Genomic DNA, 6,101 nt, shown 5'->3' with positions numbered 1-6,101 from the left:
ACATCACCTTTCAACGAACTTGCCTTTGAGCAAAATTGCAATGCCTGATTATGCTTGATTCGTTGATGTGCCTCATGTTGTCCATTCATTCTTTCTTATTTGTTGTTCTTCTCCTTTCTGGTTCAAATTAACTGCATGCTTCAAAAAAAAAAAAAAAAGAAGCATTGTAGGAAGCTTCGTGTTGTGATTCGGGCACAACTTCTAAATTTTGCCCATTGAGCGTGAATTATTTGTTGGATTACAAAACTTTATCGCGACATTATCGGTAAATGTTGGATTTTAATATTGTTTTTTGCAGAGATTGATCTGGTATTAGAACTCTCAACTTATGAATTTATATATATACAAAATGTAAGATACATTGTTTGGAACCATTTGCTGTGAGACAATGATTTCTCCTTCCAGAGTTGTTTTTTTTAATTAAAATATTCATGCTATTGACTTGTATATAGGTGCAATGCTAACAAATCTTTTGACTTGAACTAAGCCAATCATATTTTAGCATAATTTATTATCAACATTAATGAAAGAAATTTTTTAAATTCACTAGAGTTGGCTTGTTTTTCTATTGTTTAGTTGAAAAACTGCTGGTCTTTGAGAGAGTCAATACAAAATGAGTTTTATATATCTTCGTGGGGCTCTGATTAAATTGGGATTTGTTCCTTTTGTAGGAGTTCGAACATAATTTAATCTACTACAGTTTGATGAATATTTCAAAGTTGCACAAGGATAGAGGGAGCCTTATTAGTTTTAATCTTTTATTTTTTATTTTTAAATATAACAAAAGGACAGTTTGGCTCAACAGTAAGACTTGTTGTTAACGTCACTCATAACGTGGGTTTGAGTCATAGAAATAATATAGTTTCTCCAAAATTAGAAGTAACATTGTGTACATATTATATTTCTCAAATCTCACTATAGTACAAGTCTCGTGCACTAAGTAATTTATGTAATGGTAAGACTCAAATTTGGGCATCACACTTGATAAGAGAGCACTTCATCTATTAGGTCAACCCTTAGTGATGTGGTCAAACTCCAATATGAGCATCATAGCTGATAAGGGAGCGTTTTATCCACTAGGCCAATCCTAATGCTGTATTTGGTTAGAGGATTTGGAGAGGGATTTGAAAAAGGAAAGGGAAAAAGAAAAGGTATATGAAACTATGTGAAATATAGGCATGCTTTATTCACATTTCACCTATCTTTTCCTTTTCCCTGTCCAAATCCCTTTCAAAATCCTCCAACCAAATACAGTATAAATGATAGTCCTCTTAGTTTAGTGTCATAAAAAATTGACAAAAGGAAAGGGGCCCTTGAACAAAGGATGACTGCTTGAATGGTAAAGACATTAAAAAGAAAGTAGTCATGATTTGTTGATGTGGTTGTGATCATATGCAGATTTGGTGCCCCCAAAACGCTCAAGAGAAAGATTCAATGTATATGTGATCTTGCATATAGTTCACAAACTGACACATCAAACTGGAATGAAAGCAAAGCAAACCCTACCAACTTTTTTCCAAGTGAGTGTTGGGTTGGGTTTCCATCCTATGTGGAGGAAGGCCCAAAACATTTAGTAAGCCCATGTGAATTCCAAAGCCCACATGGAGAGGTTATGTTTTTTTGAAAAGATCTGGCCCATAAGTTTAGGATTACAAACCCTTTCTCTGTACACAAAAAGAGACGTAGAAGCTGCCACCAAAATAGAGAGGAGAGGAGAAATTCTGTCCAGCAGTAATCAAGCGATCCGATCAACAAGAATCTGTGGTCCGATTGAGCTGAAATTTGGTAGGTGAGTTCACAACTCAAGACTCTAAATTCTGGACGGTGGAGATCAGATTTGGAGTATTCTACTGCTGGTTTTTGGCCCGTGAACAGTACCACCACCGAAGCAGTTGAACTGCTCTCTCTCTCTCTGGGGAATAAGAAGAGGAATCAACTTTGTAAAAGCTAGGGTTCAAAAGAAAATAAGGTCCAAAAGAGAATGAGTGCCTTGTACTACACAAAACAAAAAAAAGCAAAATAAAGAAGAAAAATACATGACAATAAATGCAACTGTGCAAGTAGATCCTTAACCTGTAAATGCATTTGTGGAGGGAAACAAAGATTTCAAATTATGATAGTTGAGCAATCAGTTTCATTACTTTGTGATTTACACACAGCACATACTCTAAACTTCTAACCTATACGCATCACCTTCAACTCCATCTTCTACAAATTTAAAGAAAAAAAAAGGCTAGAAAATCAATTAAGATCAAAATAAAAAAACACACAATTAAGTGATCGGCGCTGGTGGCGTCTCCCACATGTCAAACACATTCTCCTCACTATGAAGAGCAAAAAGCCTATCACCACCCATAGAAAAATCACAAATTGATCCACCATAACTCTGGCGAAGCCTCGATGTTAATACCCAATCCGGACCACAAAACACTGAAATACTATCATTCATCGACAAAAAAAGCTGCCCATCATGCAATGCGAGTTTGGGGTAACACGGTTCCTCGGGCATCTTCCCCTTCATCAACCGGCTCCTTGAGCACCACCTCACACTTCCACCACTACTCCTCAAGTCCATGAACCCCAAATCCTCGTACTCGTTCACCACGCATATTGATCCGGTCTCCTCCATTGCTATGGCATCCCAGACCCGTCTCTCGTCGGTTGCCGGAGCTCCGACGTCAGACCAAGACCAAACCATACTTTTATCCCTAAAATCCAACAGACTGATGTAACAGTTGTCCTTCCTAGGAAACAGAGTTGCAACTAACAAACAGTTAGTGCCATGTAAAAATTGCAGCCTATCAGCCTCACCAAGTGACCACCCAATTGGCTCATAGTAAAAATCAATCTGTTTTCCAGTGATTTGGTCCCAAACACCAATCCCATACTCATTGCTCCTACCTTTACAACTACTTAAAACCTTGTAATCTGAGCTAAAACTCAAAGTACCAGCTGTGTAGCTTTTCATTTGATCATCATGAGTGACTTGAAATCTATGCCTGAGCTCCCCTGTTCCTGCACTAAATTGACCCATCCCGCCACCGCCGCGGCCTAACCGCTCACACGTGGTGACCACGACAGTATCCGAATCGATACAACCAACATCATTAACTCTCTGGTAGTCAAGATTGATTGGGGGGGTGCTCTTCTAGCATCCAATCATAGACATGTACCATACTACCACGTACTGCACAGCACCCGCCATCCGGGCCGGCCCGGATGGCGGTGCCGTCGCCAGGTGCTTGGCCTGTCACAGACTGCGAAAACCAGAGCCTGTTGCCATCGATTTGGCCCCATTTCGCAGTCCGGACATGGTCGAGGAGGCCGTAAAACAGGGCTTCTCTGTGGATGAGCTTTTCAGGGATGTTGGAGGGGATACAGAGCTCCCCTATTCTGAGTAGGTCTAGGAGGACTGCAAAGCAATCCGGGTTTCGATCGATGAAGTATTCATCGAAATTGTGGGTTTGGAGGTTCCAATTCTCGTCGAACATTGCGCCGAAGAGGGAATTTCGGCCGGCATTGGCAAGTGTTGTTGCTGTGGTTTCGAAGATCTTGCCTCGAACATTGAATTTGACTGTGTCTTTTTGAATTCCCATGGCTCAATTGCCAACAAGTTAGGCAGATCAAGATGGGAATTTGAAGTCGAGAGGCTAAGAGAAACAGGAAGAGTCCACTTGTGGAGAAAATTATTTGTTTTTCCTGGAAAGTGTGGGAAAATAGTTGGGTTTGTGAAAGGAGCTGAATTTAATGAAATGGGTTTGAAAATTTGAAATTGAACCGGGAGACTTTAAAGAAAGGAAGGGGTAATTAAAACAATCAGAATAAAATTGTGACAGAGAGAAAGAGAGAAGAATTAAAGGCTACAACAAGACTGAACAAGACTGATAAGAGCAGATTTTTATACAAACAGGTGAAGAATTTGATTTGTTCTTGTTGCAAAAAAAGCCAAAAACACAATTGGAAAGGCATGAGAGATGGATCGGATGCAAAGGCAATTTGAGAGAAATCAGATGAAAATGAGATCTGGGTACTGAAGGATGAAGGGTTTGGGAGGTGGGTTTTTATTCTTGAGGGATTTGGTGAAAAGGAATTGGAGAATTTAGAGCAGTTGAATTTTCAAAACAATTGATGACTTTTTTTGTTCTCTCACCTTCCCTCTCTTCTTCCTTTGCCTTTTCCATCTCTCTCTCTGTCTCTCCCTTCGTTTGGGAGGTTGGTTTTTTAATTTTAATTTTTTGATTTTTTAATTATTTTAATTTGAGATTAAAAAGTAAATAATTTTTTTTAGAAAAAAATAAAATAATTATAATTTAGATATAATATTTTATTTTATTATTATATTTTATTTTTTATAATTAAAGTAATTAAAATAATTAATGCCAAACATAACCTGTATTTGGTGGGTGTTTGGAAAGTTATTATTTTAATAGGTTATTTTAGTTTTTGACTATTTTAGGTGATTAAAATTTTCATGTTTAGGAAAATAGTTAAATTTTTTTGTAATTAGATGTAATATTTATAAAAAAAATAATAAAACAATTATAAATTTAATGTGACATTTTATTTTATTAAATATTTTAATTTATTTTATTTTTTAATATTATTTTAATTAAAAAAAACTTCTTCCCAACCAGTCTGGTCTTACTTTGGTCCGGACATAACTACGCTTTTAAAAATCAATGCTGTGTGGTAGGCTCCACTTTAGCCATTCATAGTCCTCTCTGTTTGGATTAGATGATTCTCCTATCAAATTCAGGCCTTGATTAAAAAATTGACTGTTTTAGTTTTTAATTATTTTAATAGGTAAAATATTTATATTTATAAAAAAGTTAGTTTTTTTTAATAATTAAATATGATATTTATAAGAAAAAAAAGTAAAGTGATTATAAATTTAGTATGACATTTTATTTTATTAACTATTTTAATTTATTTTATCTTTTATATGAATTTTAGCCAAAAAAAAAAAAGGGTCTAAAGTTGGCTTTCCAAACACCGCCTTACTTAAAAATTCAGATTAATTTTATAATGGAAAACTAGTGAAACATTCATCTCCAACTTTAAGTAGTAGAAAAGATCTAATTTTTTTTTATTAGTTAACGTCCATCGATAAAATTTTTCTATAATCAGATTAGAGAAATTCTTTGTGATTATATCAGATAAATTTCTCTATAAAAATTAAAATTTCTCTACGTTGGGGCGAAATTTCACTGTGTCGAATTTTTTCTATGAAAATGTTGAGGGATCCCAACTATTATGAAAATATTGAATGTCATTTATCTTATAAAATCTTAATATCAGGATCTCAAAAAAAATTCCCCTTTGATAATTATAATTATATTTTCTAATTATGTTTATTATTTTAAAATAAATATTTTTGTTTTAAATTATACTTCACTTCTATTTTTGTTTTTAGAGTTTATTTCTCTTTCTACGTTTAAACTATCATCAAATTATCTATTTAATTAATAAATTATCAATATATAAATCAAAGTCTATTTACTTTCTGAATTATCAATTAATCTACTAAATTCCTAAAGTAATAAATTCAAACTTATTTAGTCTCTTAAATAATCTCAAAAATAGAATATTAGTATAAGTATTATAAATTAATAAAAGACACTATCTAATAAAGATTGGGACAATTATCTAAAAAAACTCAAGGTTTAAGCCTTCAAACAAAATAAATTTTTAATTTTTAATTTTATTAAGTTAAACCTTAATCTTTTAATTTCTTTTCAATTTAAACTATTTGTCTATTTTTATTAAGTAAAATTGATAGAAAAATAGTAGTTTAATCATTAAACTCAATGTAGGTATTCATAAAATATCTAAAATATTCATTGAGTTTAATAACTAAAATACTTTTTTTTAATCAATTTTACTTAATGGAAATAGGAAAATAGTTTAGATTGAAAATAAATAAAACATTTAGGGTTTAAATGACAAAATTAAAAACTCAGGGTTTATTTTGTTATAAGGTTTAAACTCGGATATTTTTTTTTTAATTTTTTGTAATTTCTCCATAAAGATTTTATTCTAGAAAATCTAAATTTCTATTTTATTTTTAAAAGGTGTTTTAGTTTACTGTATGTTTAAATTAG

General features: G+C 33.2%; 1 pseudogene across 1 annotated transcript; it reads right to left on the bottom strand.

Moving 5' to 3' along the window:
- Window positions 1-2,084: 2,084 nt before the first annotated feature.
- Window positions 2,085-4,197, bottom strand: LOC145824642 (BTB/POZ domain-containing protein At2g24240 pseudogene; annotated as a pseudogene). The gene has a single exon (XR_014366487.1). The product of XR_014366487.1 is annotated as a BTB/POZ domain-containing protein At2g24240 pseudogene (transcript).
- Window positions 4,198-6,101: the final 1,904 nt, after the last annotated feature.

The sequence above is a fragment of the Camellia sinensis genome, chromosome 4, assembly GCF_055761805.1.
Source record: "Camellia sinensis isolate YWXY chromosome 4, ASM5576180v1, whole genome shotgun sequence".
Lineage (NCBI taxonomy): Eukaryota > Viridiplantae > Streptophyta > Magnoliopsida > Ericales > Theaceae > Camellia > Camellia sinensis.
This window is presented reverse-complemented; position numbering and strand designations above follow the sequence as displayed.